This window comes from Humulus lupulus, chromosome 5 (assembly GCF_963169125.1).
Source record: "Humulus lupulus chromosome 5, drHumLupu1.1, whole genome shotgun sequence".
Classification (NCBI taxonomy): domain Eukaryota; kingdom Viridiplantae; phylum Streptophyta; class Magnoliopsida; order Rosales; family Cannabaceae; genus Humulus; species Humulus lupulus.
In genome coordinates, this window is record NC_084797.1 from 187,118,538 (window position 1) to 187,140,249 (window position 21,712).

The 21,712-nt window shown below is 37.6% G+C and overlaps 2 pseudogenes; one reads left to right on the forward strand and one right to left on the reverse strand.

Annotated features, from left to right (window-relative positions):
• Positions 1 to 4,070: 4,070 nt before the first annotated feature.
• LOC133777932 (ribulose bisphosphate carboxylase large chain-like) lies at positions 4,071 to 5,643 on the reverse strand (annotated as a pseudogene).
• A 629-nt stretch (positions 5,644 to 6,272) lies between these two features.
• On the forward strand, positions 6,273 to 7,757 carry LOC133777933 (ATP synthase subunit beta, chloroplastic-like; annotated as a pseudogene).
• Positions 7,758 to 21,712: the final 13,955 nt, after the last annotated feature.

Sequence of the window (21,712 nt, forward strand, 5' to 3'; positions counted from 1 at the left end):
CTTTTGATCATATCAAACAAATTTTGAAGTGATTTTACTTTGAATGTTGCATGAAAATTTCTAGAAGTTTTCTTTGCATTTGATCAAAGTTAAATACATCTTAAATAAATGTCAATCAATATTGACTTACTATTTATTATCTCTTTTAGCTACATTAAAAGTTTCAACATACATCTCTATGTATTAGCTAAACAATTATGTGATTTTTGAGCCTTTATTAGATAAATTTCATTTTGGTTAACTTTAATTAACAGAATATATAAACAGGGAGAGACCCATTGAATGGTTGCAATAAAAGACTGTCTTTTATTTGTTTTATGTGCCTAATTAATTAGAAACCATTCTAAAAAAATAATTCACATATATGTTTCACTTAATTGTGGTTGGAATAAGATGTCTTATTAAATCTATGATTTGCACAGTAAGAAATTATTCATAATTATCATTTATACTCATTGATGAAATAGGTGGAACAAGTATATTTCAAAAATAACAACTGAATTTATTATTCAAAAGAAATACTAAACGTGTTCATTCATCAAATAAAGGAATCTAAAAACATAGTTTCTAGAAACAATTCTAGAACTACTTTAAAGAAAAAGAACTTATTAATTTCTTTCATAATGAAAATCAACTATTTCAAAATGACAAAAAATTTAAAGTTTTTTAAAGTAAACAAAATAAACTTCTAAACTAATCTTTTCTTATTCAATTGTCTTCATCTTTTCTTCTTCGCTTTGGTTTCAATGCAACTACTCTTTTTCTCAAAAGATTTCTGCATCCCTAAAAACAAGACCACATGAAAAATAATATTAGAGACATAATTTTGAATAAAACATTTACACATATTAAAGAAAAGTTTTTGAGTAAATTGAATTTACCCCGTATTTCAAAAATTGAGCATGTGCTATATCATCATTCTTTATCATGGCTCACATCTTGTATGCACTTTCAATAACCATATATCTTTCTTTAATGTCGCCATGCATGGTAGATAACATGCATTGACGTGGTAGGTGATTCGATCTCATCCATTCACCATATTTTTCATGTTCATCAAAGATGGATGAAAAGCTTGGAACCTCTGGTGGTAGATCATAGATCGCTCCATACAAGTTTTGTGTTCCGAAGACAATGTGAATCCCATCATACCATCTTCTTACGTGGTTAAGACTAAATGGAATATTTTCCAAGAGTTTGTCAATGAGGTATGTTTGATTTCCCAAGTTTTGAAGTATATGATCAGGATTAAGAGAATTAACCATTGTTCCTGGAAATAAATAAATAATGTATAATGAATTAAAACATATAATAAATATAAGATTTTATTTGGAAAACTAATTATGATGCATGAATGCAACATATAAAAACACATAAAAATATATACTAATCCACGATAAAATAATTTGAAAATTAATGGACCGCCTTGGGGTAGGTCAGACTAACTCCAAATTAATTTTGAGACAAATCTCAATTTCCTAAGTGAAAACTTAAAAATGCATTCTTCTCTTTTGACTTATGAACTACCGCTAGTTTGGTCAAGATGCACTAGTCGTGCTCGAAAGCCTAGATACACCTTTGGAGTGTAACCCATTATTTTCAATCAATGACTTAACTCAAGAGTGAGTCTTAGGGTCAGTCAAACTTGAAATAAATCACTAATTATATTCTCATAAGAGAAGTCAACTTTGAGATAAAATAAACATATTCGGAAGCCTTTCCTTAGGGAGGCCGCAAATGGAGGCGACATAAGGCCCTTCCTCTGTCTCTCGGTGTTCAACCAATAATGGAGACTATGAGACTTATTGTCATAACTCCCTCTCCCATTCATTATTTTGGAAAATGTGTATTTTTTCACAAAATCAATATTTTTTAATTTAGTTGTAAAATAAATTTAATTATTTTTAACAAATGATATTCTAATAATTTCTAATCCAATTAAGCAAAACAAAAAACAAAATTGTTCCCTTAATTCTATTTCTAATTTTGCTTTAATTAAGAGAATATCATTTTTATTTTAATAAAATAGCTTTCATTAAAACAACAAATTAAACAACTTTAATTTTGATTTACCATATTAACTAATTAAGACTAAATTTATTATCATATGATTTATCATATATAAACATATAAAAAAATATAGGACGTTCCTAATAGTATGTTTCTATACGAATGTAATGCATGCTAATAACATACTATGTGGGTATATGACTGACATGTTATAATGCATGACAAAATATTAAATATTTTAATCACATTCAAACATTTATAATAAGAAAATAAAGTGGGTATAGTAACTTTTGGGTATTTCTAGAAAGATTACAACACTTGCAAAAAAATACATGAAAATGTAATCTATACTAACTAAGGCCTGATGAAGAGCACTTTGATCTTGAACCTTAAGATGTAGTCTTGTTGAGCCAATGCCACTCTTTTCCATATCCATTTTTAATTACACAACTTTTTAATTATTTTAAACAAACTTTTAAAATAATTAAACTTTGAGTTTTAACACCCAAATGGTTTCTAAGACCCAATTTGAATTTGGGTAATTTAAATCAAAAGATAAAATTAAACAATTTCATTTTAATAAATTAAAATTAATTTTTTTTTGGATATTTTTAATTAAAACAATTTTAATTATGGAAGATAAAAATTAAAACATTTTTAATTAAAGAAAATAATCAATATTTTTTCAATTAAAGAAATTTCCAAATTAAAACAATTTTAATTTTTAATTAAATGAATAATTACATTAATTATGGTAACAATACACTAGGGTTTGTAAAATACAAACCCTTGGTATGTACCAATGGTGCGACGATTGGAGGGTGGTCCGGCGGTGTTCATGGCTGGGCGGGCTAGGCGCGGCTGGGGCGCACACTAGCCTGGCTCGACACGGGCTTGAGCAGTGATGTGCGCACGGGCAAGGGCCTGGGCATTGATGTGCGCACGGGTGCGGGTGGCGCAGGCTAGCAGTAGGCAGGCGTGCGGCTGGCGCACACGGGCGTAGAGGGCAGGCATGCATGGGTTGGCTGGTGCAGGCAACACCTCGGGGCTAGGCTCGAGCTCAGGCTTCAATATATTTTTATGCATAATTTTAAAGATAAATTACAAAACTCCTATGCTAAAAAATTGGCTTAAATATTACAACTAGAAATTGTAAGAACAATTCCTAAACCCAAAAACACCATTATTAATTCTGAATGTGCCTGACGTCGATTAAATGATCAACATTACTGTGACTAGAATTGCACTATCACTCCCACTAGGGATGTCTTTATCCATATCATTTCGAATTTGATCTTCATTTACACTCATATTTTCAATAGGATCACCAAGAATATTTATCGATTTGCTTAGCCCACACTTGTATTCTAATACCCTGCTAAACAACATTGAATCAAATCGTTGCTTGTTCATAGAACTTTCTTGCCCCTATTTACATGAAAATACAATAGATGAATAGTTATTTGATGAAGTGGGGTACTGAAAAAAAAAATTCTTTTTTGAGAACCTGTAGTATCATTTTGCTATATGTGCTAAAATATGATGAAATCCCCTTTTCAATTATAAATAATTAATTTGAAATAGTTGGTTCCCCATGCTGTGTCAAATTCGCATTGAAAAAAAGAAAAAAATGATTCTCTCCTATAAATCTGAAGAACTTTTTCGTAAAATCTTGCCTACTAAACATTTTCTATTACAACAAAAAATGAAAAGGAAAATATATAAGATGGGTAGAAGAAGTTGTGATATTCGACTCGATCCATGATTTGAAACCGCAGGATATACATAGAAATAAAATAATATAATTAAAAAAGAATACCCAAATCCTAAGGATTCATAATTAATTGTGAATTCAACAAACAATAGAAAGGTTTAAGTGGTTTCGTCTTCTATTTTTTTTGTATTTGAGATCTTGTATATTATGTATGGATCTATCAAAAATCTATACAACAGTATCCTTGTATTTGGGTCAATCTTTTTAGTAAAATATTTGGCGAGTTTAATTTCAATTCAAAATTTAATTTAAGAATAAGAACAAGGAATAGAAAGTAATTGCTAGATTACAACGCATCCATTACTTCAAATTCAAATTTGATTTCCTTCCAAACTTCACAAGCAGCAGCTAGTTCAGGACTCCATTTACAAGTCTCATGAATAATTTCAATACCCTCACAAGCAAGATCACGTCCCTCATTACGAGCTTGTACACATGCTTCTAGAGCTACTCGATTAGCAACAGTACTGGGTGAATTTCCCCAAGGATGTCCTAAAGTTCCTTCACAAAATTGTAGTATGGTCTCCAAAGATCTCGGTCAAAGCAGGCATATGCCAAATGTGAATACCCCTTGAAGCCACGGGCAAGAACACCTGGTAGAGAGACCCAATCTTGAGTGAAATAAATACCACGACTTCGATCTTTTTCAATTAAATCATCACGTAGTAAATCAACAAATCCCAAAGTGATTTCTCTTTCCTCTTCAAGTTTACCCACTATAGTACGTGCATGGATATGATCTCCACCAGAAATACGTAATGCTTTAGCTAGTACACGAAAGTGTATACCATGATTATTTTGTCTATCAATAACTGCATGCATTGCACAGTGGATGTGAAGAAATAGACCATTATCTCGACAATAATGAGCCAGGCTAGTATTTGCAGTGAGTCCTCATGTTAATTAATCATGCATTACGATAGGACATCCCAGTTCTTTGGAAAATAAAGCCCTTTTGATCATTTCTTCACATGTACCTGCAGTAACATTCAAGTACTGTCCTTTAATTTCCCCTGTTTCAGCCTGTGATTTATAAATTGCTTCTGCACAAAATAAGAAACGGTCTCTCCAACGCATAAATGGTTGGAAATTCATGTTCTCATCATCTTTGGTAAAATCAAGTCCACCGCGAAGACATTCATAAACTGCTCTACCGTAATTCTTAGTGGATAACCCTAATTTAGGTTTAATAGTACATCCCAATAGTGGGCAGCCATAATTGTTCAATTTATCTCTCTCAACTTGGATCCCATGAGGCAGACCTTGGAAAGTTTTAGTATAAGAAGGAGGGATTCTCAAATCTTCTAGACGTAGAGTGCGCAGGGCTTTGAACCCAAATACATTACCCACAATGGAAGTAAACATGTTGGTAACACAACCTTCTTCAAAAAGGTCTAAGGGATAAGCTACATAAACAATATATTGATTTTCTTCTCCAGTAACGGGCTCGATGTGGTAGCATCAACCTTTGTAGCGATCAAGGCTGGTAAGCCCATCCGTCCATACAGTTGTCCATGTACCAAGATTTAGCAGCTACCGCAACCCCAGCTTCTTCAAGGGGAACTCCAGGTTGAGAAGTTACTCGAAATGGTGCCAAGATATCAATATCTTTGGTTTCATAGTCCGGAGTGTAATAAGTCAATTTATAATCTTTAACACCTGCTTTGAATCCAACACTTTCTTTAGTCTTTGTTTGTGGTGACATAAGTCCCTCCCTACAACTCATGAATTAAGAATTCTCGCAATAGCAAGGTCTACTCGACATGAATTAGGAGTTAATGAAACCTTATCACAGGAATCTTTCACAAAATTATCAACTAATATTATCAACTGATCAGAACGAACGGTTCGTTATTAGATCGTGGTATTTGATTCAGCAAGTACATCATTATTGTATACTCTTTCATATTTATAGTGCAACCCTATCTTGTTTTTTCAAGTTTCCAATCTCATATCCTTTATTTTTGAATTAAAATATATAATAAATGGGCCATTGATAGTAATATATGTTGTATGTGTAAATCCTAGATTAGATGTAAAAACAGGCGAAATTCGTCCATGAAAAGAAAGAAGGGGTATGGATATAAAAAATAAAATATTCTAAAATAATAATAGGCTAAGCCTACATCAACATGTTGAAAGAGGCAATAAGAGTCATTGAGATAGAAAAATGAAGCATAAATGGAGTTCGGGTTCGAATTCCACGGGTTTCTCAAAAATTTTATTCATCCGCTTGATATTTTATTTTGAATTTGAAATTGGGGTTTAATGGCTTTTGGTTGAACTTGAAAATTCACTCATTGAAATTGAATAAAAAAAATAACTAAACAATTGAATTGGATTTGGTTGAATATTTTTTTACCAAAGAAAACGAGTGCTAACGCCCATCTCTTAATTGAATTAACCGATCAACTTAACTTGCTTTGCTCTCGAACCTTTATTTTTTATTTCAATTTCACAATATTTTTTGACATTTTTTTCTTTTTTTATGAGAATAAATCCTACTACTTCTAGTCATGGGGTTCCCACGCTTGATAAAAACCCAGGGCGTATTGCTCAAATCATTAGTCTGGTACTGGATGTAGCTTTTCCGCCGGGGAAAATGCCTAATATTTACAATGCTCTAGTAGTTAAAGGTCGAGATACTGTTGGTCAACAAATTAATGTGACTAGTGAAGTGCAGCAATTATTAGGAAATAATTGAGTTAGAGTTGTAGCTATGAGTGCTACAGATGGTCTAATGAGAGGAATGGACATGATTGACACTAGAGCTCCTTTAAGTGTTCCAGTCGGTGGAGCGACACTACGACGAATTTTCAACATACTTGGGGAGCCCGTTGATCATTTAAGTCTGGTAGATACTCGCACAAAATCTCCTATTCATAGATCTACACTTGCCTTTATACAATTAGATACAAAATTATCGATTTTCGAAACAAGAATTAAAGTAGTAGATCTTTTAGCCCCTATCGTCGTGGAGGAAAAATAGGACTCTTCGAGGGTGCTGGAGTAGGTAAAAAAGTACTCATTATGGAATTGATCAACAACATTGACAACATTCATGGGGGCATATCCGTATTTGGCAAAGTAGGTGAACGTACACGTTAAGGAAATGATCTTTACATGGAAATGAAAGAATCTGGCGTAATTAATGAACAAAATATTGCCAAATAAAAAGTGGCTCTAGTCTATGGTCAGATGAATGAACCACCATATGAGAGTTGGTTTAATTGCTCTAACTATGGCGGAGTATTTCTGAGATGTTAATGAACAAGACATACTTCTATTTATTGACAATATCATTCGTTTTGTCCAAGCAGGATCCAAAGTATCCGCCTTATTAGGCAGACTGCCTTCTGCTGTGGGTTATCAACCCACTCTCAGTACTGAAATGGGTTCTTTACAAGAAAGAATTACTTCAACCAAAGAGGGGTCCATAACTTCTATTCAAGCAGTTTATGTAGCTGCGGACGATTTGACCGTTCTAGCTCCGGCCATGACATTTGCAAATTTAGATGCGACTACTGTACTATCAAGAGGATTGGCTGCCAAAGGTATCTATCCAGCAGTAGATCCTTTAGATTCAACATCAACGATGCTCCAACCTCAGATTGTTGGTGAAGAACATTATCAAACTACGTAAAGAGTTAAAGAAACTTTACAACGTTATAAAGAGATTCAAGACATTATAGCTATTCTTGGGTTAAACGAATTATCCGAAGACGATCGCTTAACCGTAGCAAGAGCACGGAAAATTGAGCATTTCTTGTCACAACCTTTTTCATGGAAGAAGTATTTACAGGTTCCCCGGGGAAATATGCTGGTATAGCAAAAACAATTAAAGGGTTTAAATTGATTCTTTCTGGAGAATTAGATGGTCTTCTTGAACAGACTTTTTTATTTGGTAGGTAACATTAATGAAGCTACTGCAAAGGCTATGAACTTAGAAATGGAGAACAAATTGAAGAAATGACCTTAATTCTTTGTGTACTGACCCCAAATCAAATTGATTGGAATTCAGAAGTGAAAGAAATAATTTTATCAACTAATAGTGGACAAATTGGAATATTACCACGTAATGACCCAACTATTCTAAGACCTTGGACCATTAGAACTACTAGACATAGCTATTACTTTGAAGAATATATACATAAGAAATAATAATAACTATATTAAAACTTCAACATAATATTGCGGAAATTACAAAGTCAAACAAAGTTTTGGTATGGGTACCCATTGTTTAAAACATAAAACATAATTTTAAATTAAAGAAAATTGTTTACAAAATTAAATGTGGAAAATACATAGAAACATAATTAAAAAAAACTAAAAATAATGTCATCCTTGATCGACTCGCAGCCCATTCATTCCATTCATCCTCAACACACAAGTCAAGCCACCAAGAATCCTCCCGCCTCCGTATCTAGTTTCCTGCATCACACTAAAAGAAAAAGGAGTGAGCGTAATGCCCAGCAAGGAAAAATCTACTGTAACATAAAACATAAACAGAAGACTATATCAAAAACATATTCTATAAAACATATATCACAACTCTAACCCATGTACATGGTAAACATTGGGGTTTACTAGCTAAGCAACTATAAGCCTCAAAATACATTGAGGTTTGCTAGCTAAGCAACTATAAGCCCCAAGAAACATAAAAACATTGAGGTTTGCTATTTAAGCAACTATAAGCGCCAAAAACATATATATCATAACATATTATAGCATAATCATATAATAACATACAAGCATATAGAAACTATCCTATTTTCCTTACCAAAACCAGGATATTTGAGAAAAATGCGGGACTTGGAACAATCCTAAAACCAACAATAAGAATGGTGAGTATTTCTAAAGAATAAAGAATGAATGTGGAAGCTAAACTTTCAAGAAGAAACTTACCAAGAAAGACATTAAGTTTCAAGAACCAATAAAAAGAGTTAGGATATGAATAAAAGAAACTAAAGAAAACTAAATTTTTTTTAAAGAACTGGACTTAAAGAATAGGAATACCTTAGTTGACCTTACGGATTGGTCTAATTTCAATACCGAAATCACACTAAACCTCACTTCCCAAATATTTTATAAAGCTTAAAAATGATAAAGCATCTATCCCAATCCAAGTGTTTATCACTCTATGGTAACACTAGCACCTTGGAGGCTCTGATCACAACTTGAAGAATGAGAGGAATGGCTGGGTACTAGCTCCTATTTATAGAGTTAAGGAGTGAAACTAACCCCTTTTGATTTGAATAAAAATAATGAATATTAATTGAAAATATTTGAGTATTCGTCAATCAGAGGCTTAAGACATTGTCAAAATGTTCATAGGCAGGTCCAAGTAGTTTAGGCTTATTTTTAAATTCAAAAACAAAGATTTTAAAATTTATCACACTAAGGGTGATATATTGCCCCTATATGGCGATATATCAGCTATGCCTTAGTCCCGAGCCTCAGTTCGTACGTTCGTGCAAGGTCAACTTGTTTTCTGTATCTTACGTTAGGCGATATATCGACTCTCATGCTACAATATATCGACATACGTGAATATTTTAAACACGTAATAGCATTTTTTTTAGCATAATTTGAATGGGATAACTGCTTTGACTGAGTCATAATACGACCCTAACAGTTTCTGGTAGGTACTAAAGCTTCTATTTATTTATTTTATCATCAAAATACTTAATTCCTTAATAATCAGGCTTATAACAAGTGTCATGTTCTTATTGGCTCTATCTAAACTTTAGGTTATAATAAATAATATACCTAGAACCAGCAATATTAATCAAATCTTATGCTATAATTAATATTCTTAAACTATAGGTTAAACTTATAAAATCTATAACTGTTGCTATGAGTTTCCAACTAAGTCCCGGTTTGAACCAAAATCCACAAAATCTAAAATACAACACCTACTACTAACTATCTAGCTAACTAAGTAAACATTATGGGACTCTACATACCAAATCATGCGCCTATTGCCACAGCTGTAGATATCGGTATTTTGAGAATACGCCTTAAGAACAATGGTTAACGATGGCTCTAATGGGTGGTTTTGCTAGAATAGGGAATAATGAGATCACTGTAGTAAATGATGAAGAGAAGGATAGTGACATTGATCCACAAGAAGCTCGGCAAACTCTTGAAATAGCGGAAGTTAATTTGAGTAAAGCTGAAGGCAAGAGACAAATAATTGAGGCAAATCTAGCTCTCAGACGAGCTAGGACACGAGTAGAGGCTATCAATATGATGTCGTAACTAGTTAGTGTGTTCGAATAAGAAAAATAAGGTGTATACTTCTGTTTATACACCTTACTTTTGCTTATGACGATTCAAATTAAAATCGAATAAGAATCAAATCCAATAAAGTAGAATCAAATTTTAATGCAATGAACTAATTTGAAATTAGAAAATTCAATAGAGTAGGATAAAAAATATACAAAATCAATAAAAGCGAATGAGTATAAAAACTCATTATATACTAGTGACGTTGCTATCTATAAAGTTCTACCTACTATTGGATTTGAACCAATGACTCTCACTATATGAAAGTAATACTCTAACCATTGAGTTAAGTAGGTCTTTTATCCTCACAAAACAAAATAAAAACAAAAGGGGACATATCCCATTGATGGATTATAAATTTAATATTACTTATAAGCAATACCAATCAAAGAGCTATCTTGACAAGAAATTATCTACTGATAAAATATGTATCACAAGCATAAGGGCTATTGATCAGTTGGTAGAGCACCTCATTTACACACCCACCAATGTTTTTCAGAGGAGTCCATCGTGTCATTAAAAGATTTGTTCTTATTGAGCAATGGATTTCTTACTCTATGCTTTCGGGAAACAAAAGAAGAGAACAATAGCTTGACAAATGGTTTGGTCTAATTTGGGCGCCTAAACGGATGCCAAGATAGATCCCATCATTGATTTGCGATACTGATAAGGTGAATAATGTATTTATTCAATGCAAAGCCTGATGAGTATAAGGACCTCAACAAAATTATATTTTTTCTATCTTATGAACTTTAATGTGTATAAAGTTTCATATTTGATTCAAGCAGAGCGATAGAAACTCCATTTAGCTTAAGTTGATCTATAGGCCAAAAGCAGACCTACGGCAAGATAATCCTTCTTTGAAACACTTTGGTAGTGCCCCTGGATTGGAATGTACATAATGAATCAGAGCACGGGGAGCCATCTTTTTATTTTCTATCAAAAAAATATGGTAGACTAATTGATATTTATATTGGTTAACGAAAGAGCCCAATGCGAAAAGAAGCATGTTGGGTCTTTGAAACAGTTCAAATCATTTTGATAATAAAAAGTTTGGTCTGTTTTACCAAGAAGGTATACGGTTCGAGTCCGTATATCCCTATAAAATAGAATATTTGTAATATTTACAATTATTTTATCTTGAGATAAGATTGAATCTATTCAATCTTATCTGATCTAAATAGGCTAAAAATTAGAAAAAAAAACAATCAATTTGTGTAAATCCTTTATTTAATATTTAATTCTTTAGAGATAATTTGAAAAGCAGCGAATTTGTATAATATATACTTCGATTATGTATTTTCTTTTTATATAAATATAAAATAAAAAGAAAATCGAAGTAAATGGAATAGAAATGAAATTCTGGTGGATATAGAGAATCTTGAAACAAAACATATGCCACAACAAACAACCAAAATTAAGCGATTGGATCAAAATGAATGGTTATTTTGACTAAACAGTTATGGATGACTTGACAATTAAGTCCATTTTGGATTTACTAATCCAGTATATTTTCCACATTAATGGGAGTACGCCTATGTTTCTAATTTACTAATATGATATTTTCTGAGCATTTTTTATAATATCAAGTGTTATTCCTATTTTAGCATTTCTAATTTCCGGAGTATTAGCCCTGATTAGAAAAGAACCAGAATAACTTTCTAGTTATGAATCGAAAATAGAACCAATGGGGGATGCTTGGTTACAATTTTGAATCTGTTATTATATGTTTGCTCCAATTTTTGTTATTTTTTTTGTTGTTGTATTGGGGTATCCGGATTTATATAGAGGCATTAATTTTCGTACTTATCCAAATTGTTGGTTCAATTTATGCATGGAGAAAAGGAGCATTTGTGTAACGCCCTGGATAGCCAAGACTATTACACTATGTGTTTATAAAGGTGCAAGACTCGCTAATCAAGTCATTTAGTTAGAAACGAATTACTAAAACTACAGTTGAACTAGGGTTAAAAGATTTTGGTCTCAAAATTTTCATTACTTATAATCAAACATTTTCTTTACATGGGATCCCAGAAGTAGTAAAGTTAAAAGATAGTTTATAAAATTTCAGGATTAAAATACAGTTACTAGCCACTCTAAGGCAAAACAGACAATTAGGCTTTTCTCATCCTGTATCACTCCTCGGCCGTGGCGGCCGATCGGCTGACTATGTACATTCAGCCCCAAAAGCTCTCCATCTCAGGACTGGTCCACTTTGCCTTTGTCTTTACCTGCACCACGTAGCACCCGCGAGCCAAGGCCCAGCAAGAAAACACAATAGCAGAGCATAATCATCAAGCAACACAACCAGAAAACTCATGTAGTATAATCATATACCCAACAATCCGAATATTCACGTTAGTCAAGTATTCAACATACCAAGCACATCATTTCATATCAATAATCAATTCACATATGATAACCAGGGTCAACACCCTTAGGCCGCACCCTCTATTTATCCCACTGACTCCGGCCCGCTTAAACTGAGCTCAATGAATATTAAGCTGTCCTCAGCTACCAGTGGCCGAGCCGCGCCCTGTGCGAAAGTAATATTTACGACACTCTTATGTCGTTTATCACATGTCCCATGTCATAATACCATCTATGACATCATATAGATATAGGGAGCTCTTAGTCCCATCACAAACACACAACCGGGTGCAGTTTTCTTACCTTTAGATTCCGATAGCGTTGTTCAATTCAACCCTCAAGCACGATCCCGTCTGAGCCCTAGCGTACACCTAGTCACGGTCACAAGTTAGAAGCAACTCCAAACATCAACTCCAAAACCTAGCCTCAAGACCAATCCCGAGCCCTCGGGAGGCCCTAATTCCACCAAACGGGGTGGTGGAACCAAACCCCGAGCCCCCGGCCAAAAACCCTAAGAAATAACCCAAAAATCCCCTTCTGGGAACAGGGTAGCTCTACAGCGCCCTAAAGTGGGCACTATAGTGCTACGAATAAATCCATTAGGCTCCTAGATGCCCAAGCCTAGCGCTATAGCGCCCTAAAGCTAGCGCTACAGTGCTAGTCACAGCCAGACAACACATAGGCTTCTCCTCTTCGAATTTCCTCAAGCCAAACCTTTCTAAAACTCAACCAAACCTCAACCAAACTTCAAACACAAGCCTCCCAACATCTTCAACTCATCCCAAACAACCTAACCACAAATAATTCAATCACATGCACCCCAAAACAAGGAAATCACCATGGCTGAATTTGAAGCTCAAGAACTCAGTAGAACAACAGAAATCACAGAACTTGAAACTAAAGTTTCTTACCTTTGATGGATGAGCTCAACCTAGGTTGTCTTCCACACTTCCTTAGCCTTTACCTCCTCAAACCCCTAGGTTTAATTCCCCAGAATTCCCACAAAAACTCAACTTACAAAACCAATTCAATACCAAAACCAAAACCAAGAACTTAATATCAACCTCAAAACCTTACCTCAAATGATGAATAACATCTGCTTATTCCCCAAGCCAAAACAAGGATCCTAGTGTTGAGTCTTACCCTAAGCCTTCTCTGAATTTTAGCTCCAAATTTCCAGAGAATTGGTGAAGAAATGCCCAAACCGTGCAAGAGGGAAGACTCATGTTTTTTCCCTTCTTTCCTTTTCCTTCTTTTCTTTCTTTTCTTTTCTTTACTTCAGACTTCCAACACTTTCTACACAATCCACTAAGGCATAAAGCAATATGACCCTTATCTCTTATTCTAAACATTAAAAGACCATATTTCACTCCCACTTATAACTAAGCTTTTAAACATCTTAAGGGCATTTTGGTCATCACACACAATTCCTGGTAATTGCTCGAATGTCTCTAATATTTACCGCTTACTTCCCGACAACTAACTAATCACCAATTATATTCCTCAATATCAAAATAGACTCCAATATATTTCTTAAATTCCCAGAAATACCCCCAGGCTCGCCCCGAGCCGAGTATAAATCCCCGCCGTGAATTTTTCGCTAAACCGCTAACTAAGATCGCCTCGAGTCGCAAATTACAAACATATCCACATAATAATGTGGTCTCAACAATTTATCACAGATATATACGGTTATGCCCTCAACGGGCCAAAATTACAAATATGCTATTCTAACCTAATCAGGGCCTACATGCATACTAATACACATAGTCATGCATCACAGATGTTCAAATAATCATATAACATGTTGTTAATTATTAAATCACATATAATCCAGTTATGCCCTCCTGGCACACTAATCAAGGCCCTTAAGCCTTATTAGTAAATTTGGGCCGTTAGAACAATCCCTTCCTAATGAGAATTTCGTCCTCGAAATTTACCTGAATAGTTCGGGACACTGATCCCGCATCACTGTCTCAAGCTCACAGGTCTCCTCCTAGACCCTACTATTCCTCCACAACACTTTAACAAGAGGAATCGTCTTATTCCGTAGTACCTTGTCCTTCTTATACAAGATCTAAACCGGTTGCTCCTCATAGGCTAAATCGGTCTGCAACTCCAAGTCTTCATACCTCAACATCTGTGTCGCATCTGAGACGTAATTTTGGAGCATAGAAACATGGAACACGTCATAAACTCCCGACAAAAATTGTGGCAAGGCTAACCTGTAAGCCACCTGACCGATCCTTTCCAGGATCTCAAAAGGTCCGATGAACCTAGGGCTTAACTTGCCTTTTTTCCCAAACCTCCTCACCTCTCGCAGTGGTGATACTCGAAGAAATACGTGGTCCCCAACCTAGAACTCCACGTCCCTACGCTTGGGATCAGCGTAGCTCTTCTGTCTGCTCTGTGAGGCGAGCATCCTTGCTCGGATCTTTTCTATAGCTACCTTTGTCCTCTGAACCATATCCGGCCCCAAATTCTTCCTCTCACCCATCTCATCCCAATGAATGGGTGATCTACACTTCCTCCCATATAACATCTCGTAGGGAACCACTCCAATCGTTGATTGGTAACTATTATTATATGAGAATTCAATCAACGGAAGATACTTACTCCACGATCCCTCAAAGCCGATCACACACGCTCTGAGCATATCCTCCAACACCTGAATCGTCCTCTGAGACTCTCCATCGGTCTAAGGATGAAAGGTTGTGCTGAACTTCAACTGAGTCCCCATAGCCTTCTGCAAACTACCCCAAAACTTGGAGGTAAAGATAGGATCCTGGTCTGACACTATAGACTTAGGAACCCCATGGAGACATACGATCTCCCACAAATACAACTCAGCATACTGATCCACAATATATGTCGACCTCATTGGAAGAAAATGGGCTGACTTGGTGTATCTGTCCACTATCACCCACACCGAGTCATGAAGTCCTACTATTCTGGGTAAACCTCCCACAAAATCCATCGTAATATCCTTCCATTTCCACTTGGAAATACCCAAGGGCTGAAGCAACCCTGCTGGTCACTGATGTTTAGCTTTCACCTGCTGACAGGTTAAACATCTCGCTACGTACTCTACCACATCCTTCTTCATCTCGGGCCACCAATATAACGTCCGTAGATCCTGGTACATCTTTGTGGTACACGGATGAAGTGAGTACGACGTCGTATGTGACTCATCCAATATCTCTCGTCTGATCCCCTCATCAGCTGGAACACAAATCTGTCCCTGATACCGAAGCAAACCAACCTCAGAAATAGAATAGTCCTTAGCTACTCCCGCTAAGACATTCTCTCTAACCTCCTGTAACTGAGTGTCTACCAATTGACCTTCTTTAATCCGCACTAGCAGGGTCGACTGCAGAGAAATGTTAGCCAACTGGCCCACCACCAATTCTATCCTTGCACAGACTATCTCATCAGCTAACTCTCTAGAGATCTGGGTGGAACTGTATAATTGACTTGGGCCTCTCTTGCTCAATACATCCGCCACTACATTAGCTTTCCTCGGATGGTAAAGAATATCACAATCGTAATATTTCAACAATTCTAGCCAAATTCTTTGCCTCATGTTCAGGTCCTTCTGTGTGGAGAAGTACTACAAGCTCTTGTGATCGGTGTATATCTCGCACTTCTCCCCATATAGGTAATGCCGCCAAACCTTCAGTGCGAATAGCACTGCTGCTAACTCTAAGTCATGGGTAGGATACCCCTGCTCATATTCCTTCAGCTGTCGTGACGGATAAGCTATGACCATCTCGTCCTGCATCAACACACAGCCTAAACCCAACCTCGACACATCGCTCCACATATTCCTTCAGCTCTTGAAAACTGTTCTCACACTTGTCTGACCAAATAAACTTCAAGTTCTTCCGTATCAATTTTGTCATCGGTGTCGCTATCTTCGAGAAGCCTTCCACAAACCATCTGTAGTAACCCGCTAGACCAAGAAAACTTCGCACCTCTGAGGCATTACTTGGCCTCGGCCAATCCCTAACTGCCTCCACCTTAGATGGATCCACCTTAATCCCATCTGCAGCCAAAATATGTCCAAGGAATGTCACTTATGGCAACCAAAATTCACACTTCTTAAACTTGGCGTACAACTGATGCTCCCTCAATCTCTGCAAAACCTGTCGCAGATGAATCTCATGCTCTGCCTCTGAACTGGAGTACACTAAGATGTCGTCGATGAAGACAATAACGAACTGATCCAGAAAGTCCTTGAACACCCTATTCATTAGGTCCATAAAGGTTGCAGGGGCATTGGTCAAACCAAATGACATGACCAGAAACTCATAGTGCCCATACCTCGTTCGGAAGGCCGTCTTCGGTATGTCCTCGTCCTTGATCCTCAGCTGGTGATAACCAGATCGAAGATCAATCTTCGAGAACACCGTCTTGCCCTGCAGCTGATCAAACAAGTCATCAATAATTTGTAGGGGATACTTATTCTTGATAGTCAACTTGTTCAATTCCTTGTAGTCTATACACATTCTCAAAGTCCCATCCTTCTTATTCACAAACAAAACTGGAGCACCCCATGGTGAGTAACTAGGCCTGATGAACCCCAAATCTAGAAGCTCCTATAGTTGTATCTTCAATTCCTTCAGTTCTACTGGTGCCATTCTGTATGGTGCCCTCGACACTGGCTCTGTCCCTGGCACCAACTCAATGTGAAACTGAATCTCTCTACGCGGCGGCAACCCAGGCAAGTCATCAAGAAACACATCCAAGAACTCAGAAACCAATCTGGTCTCCTCCGGTCTTGTTGGCGAAACCCTGGTGGTATCCACCACACTAGCTAGGAAACCTATACATTCTCCCTGTAATAGGTTCCTAGCTCTCAACACTGAAATCCTGGGTATGCGGGGTCCATGCACCGCTCCCACAAAGACAAAGGGATCCTCGCCCTCCGGCTCAAAGGTCACCATCTTCTTCCTGCAGTCAATAGTAGCTCCATATCTAACCAACCAATCCATACCTAAAATCATATCAAAATCCTCCATACTCAACTCAATCAAGTCTACTGACAATTCCCTACCATCTACCATCACTGGCAGTGCTCTAATCCACCTCCTAGAAACAACTAGTTCTCCTGTAGGCAAAATAGTCCCAAACCCTGTAGTACAATACTCACCAGGTCTACACAATCTATCAATTACCTTACTAGAAACAAATGAATGTGTAGCACCAGGGTCAGTCAATACAGTAAATGGAGAGTCAGCGCTAGAAAGCTGACCTGTCACTACTGAGGGACTAACCTCGGCCTCTGCCTGCGTCAGGGTGAACACTCGAGCTGGAGTCAAGCTGTCCACCTTTCCTGCTTCTCCCTTCTTCACTGTCGGGCAGTCTTTCCTTAGGTGTCCCACCACCTCGCACACATAACAGACCTTAGCCCCACACTCGCCCGAATGGTGTCTTCTGCACCTCGTCCACTCAGGATAGGTCCTCCATGAATCACCGCCTCCCTGATGGCCACCCTGAGTACCCCGACCTCTCCTATCAGGACCAGGAGTGGTCGAAGTATTAGGGGTCTTCCTTTCCAAATCACTAGGGCCTCCACCCCTACCAGAACCAGAATATGGTGGCACGCCCTGCGGCCCTCCTGCCTTGCTGCACTCTCCCTCCATATCTTATTTTCTGCTTCCTCAGCGGTAAGAGCCTTCTCTACAACATGGACATAAGTCGTCCCTCAAGGAACTGTTGTAATTCTCACATCTTGGGCTATCATAGCATTAAGCCCTCTAATAAACCTGTCCTGCCTAGCTGCATCAGTAGGCACAAGGTCTGGTGCGAACTTCGCAACTCTGTCAAACTTTAGGGCATATTTTGTAACTGACATGCTGCCCTGAACCAGCCCAACAAACTCATTTACTTTTGCTGCCCTGATGGCAACATTATAGTACTTCTGACTGAATAGGTACTTGAATCCTTCCCAAGTCAAAGCAGTAACATCTCTAGTCTGTGATGCCACTTCCCACCAGATACAGGCATCCTCTCTCAACATATATGTGGCACAGGCCACTCTGTCATGTCCCTCTACCCTCATGAAATCTAGGATAGTAGTAATCATGGTCATCCATTGTTCAGCCTTTAGTGGATCAGGTCCTCCCTCAAAGATCAGGGGCTGCTGCTTCCTGAACCGCTCATACAACAGCTCCCATCTATTCCCAACCTCTACTGACTGTACCACTGGTACCACTGCAGGTGGCACAATAGGGGCAGCACTCCCTAATGGAGCCTGTTGGTGCATAATTTGAATCTGTTCATCATGGCTCTGTAGCCGAGCTTGCATATCAGCCATAAGTTGCTGCCAGTTCTCAGGGACTGGTGGAGGGATCTGGCCCTGGTCATCATCTCTAGTCTCAGACCTGGTGTCGGCTAGTCACATAGATTTTCTTGGACGCATAATTATCCAAGTCAATTTGCAATCAATGACTCGGCGGTCAGACTATGATGACAGGGTAATAATCCTTCCATGATCCACCATTAGAACCCAAACATTAACAAACAATCAAGACATAACAGTTTATCCAAATATTCAAATATTTTCATTCACATGCATAGCAGTGCCAAGGCTTCACTCCTCGCTCACAAAACTCCCCCAAATCTCTAGTCAAGAGAGAAGAGCGATGGCATATCTTGAGTCACTCGCTTCTTTTGGGCGAACTTTCATCTGTGCTCATTCCTTCTTTTAGCTTTTATGGTAAAAACAAAGGTTATCACAGTTCACTCCACACCTCATCTCGTTCAGTCGGCAGCTAGTTTCTTTATTTATTACGTCGTTCATTTCAAAGAGTCATTCTGGCATCTTCTTTCAATGCTTGCATCGAGACACGGCCCCAGGGCTATGGGGAAAGATGTATACGCCCTAGCTAGACAACTACATAGAGGGTCTCTACAAGTCTATATATTCTTTGATTTCGTTCCCCCCGTAAGATCAATATCACAACCAATGAGGTCTGCAAGTTTCACATCTAAGTAATACTTGATAGTTTACTATATAGATATATATTTAACAACAACATTCTAAGAAAGGATATTTTTAGATATCGGTAGTTGTCCGGTCGTACCCAAACAGTAATATTCCAGAGGGAAATGCACCTAAGATCAAATATTTCGAGCCGGCTTCCGTGGAAAATTCAGACTTTCTTTTTGATGTTGCGATCACATAAAATCATAAACTTTGTAGTTCAATAGCTAAATACATGGCAATTGAATCATGAGCCGAGATCATAAAGAGCATTCTGCGAGTAGGAAGTGGAATTAACCCAACCCCGGAGAGGAAAGGCTATATGGGGCATCTATTTCCGGGGGCCTGCACCTTATTAGAGGGAAAGGGGGGAAGGACAAACTTTGACGCAAGTCGTACCTCCCAGCCCCCTTAGCTACTTGTACTAAAATACTAGGGTGCTATACAGAAGTTCTTGCCTGCTTATCCCGGCTACAATAACTATCAAACAATGTCTGAAGAATGGTGCTCGTATATCCCTAGGTGTGGGTCTGTACTTAACCCTATTAGAGAAGGGTGGGGTTTGGAACCCTCAAGCAAGACATGATCTACATAATAAGACATCATAACACCTAGAGATACAAGTACAGTTCATCGTGTTTCTTATCCAAGCTATCGGATAGTCGGATATGCCGTACTCAGATCTTAATGAGGTTAGGAACCAATTGTTGTTACCAGCATTGCTCATTATTAGGTAACGCATTCCCATTTATCGATTTTAAGGTTAGGGTGTAGACTAGTCATCTACTATAAGTCCCGTGTTCCACCATCGAGTAGTGGTCTACTAGAGTCAATTCCATCTTGGCTATGCGCATTTCCTGCCTTGAGTTGATAGAAAGGTGCTTACGCCGTTAAGGTTGCCTCCCCAAGCCCCAAGGGGCGAGGGTTTAGTGGGCCCACAGCAGCCAATCCATCCACTCTTGACAGGCAAGGACAGACCTGAGAAAGAAGAAAGACTAATATCAATTTGAATCTGAGTTAGGCGAAGCAGTCAGTCGCGCCACTTTATCTTCACACCCCGAGACGAAAGCTTGTTGCATTGGCATCAAGGGCCTCAACCTAAGCCTCATAACCAAGAGCATTCGCTTCATCAGCGGAGGTTCCGACCTACTAATAAAGGAAAAAGCATGGAGTTTCACACAAGATTCAGACCTCCCAACCCCCAGCTTTTCGAAGAGGGCTTTTGGTAGAGTAAAGAACCTTATGAAATTTCTAGTTTGATGGAGAGCGGGACACTTCTCCCCAATAGGAGATAGGTTACAGCTATAGTCAGAACTCAAACTGAGCCAATTGGGTAATTATGACCTGAGGTAGCGAACGAGACAGCAAATGGATGGAAATTCTCCACTTAATGGTTGCCGCTTCTAGCTCAGGCACTCTTAATCTCGAAGGTCTTGGTAGGATTCTGACTTGCTAGAAGCATGCTTCAATATCATCATGCAATAGTCAAGGGCCAGGCCCTATCAGTATCTCATGCTCCCCATCAATCAAACATATATGAACAGTTATATTCCATTCTATTCACTTAAACATATAATCAAGTATACACAATTACCAAACCCTGAGTGAAGCTTGTCTTTCGTGGCGAATGTACATGTCTAGCCAGTCTTCAGGAACCATTAAACCTAGGACACACTGATACCATGTTGTAACGCCCTGGATAGCCAAGACCATTACATTATGTGTTTATAAAGGTGCAAGACTCGCTAATCAAGTCATTTAGTTAGAAACGTGTTATTGAAACTACAGTTGAAATAGGGTTAAAATATTTTGGTCTCAAAAGTTTCATTACTTATAATCAAAAATTTTCTTTACATGGGATCCCAGAAGTAGTAAAGTTAAAAGACAGTTTACAAAATTTCAGGATTAAAATACAGTTACCAGCCACTCTAAGGCAAAACAAACAATTAGGTTTTTCTCGTCCTGTATAACTCCTCGGCCGTGACGGCCAATCAGCTGACTATGTACATTCAGCCCCAAAGCTCTCCATCTTAGGACTGGTCCACTTTGTCTTTGTCGTTACCTGCACCACGTAGCACCCATGAGCCAAGGCCCAGCAAGAAAACACAATAGCAGAGCATAATCATCAAGCAAACAACCAGAAAAACTCATGTAGCATAATCATATACCCAACAATCTGAATATTCACGTTAGTCAAGTATTCAACATACCAAGCTCATTGTTTCATATCAATAATTAATTCACATATGATAACCAGGGTCAACGCCCTTAGGCCGCTCCTG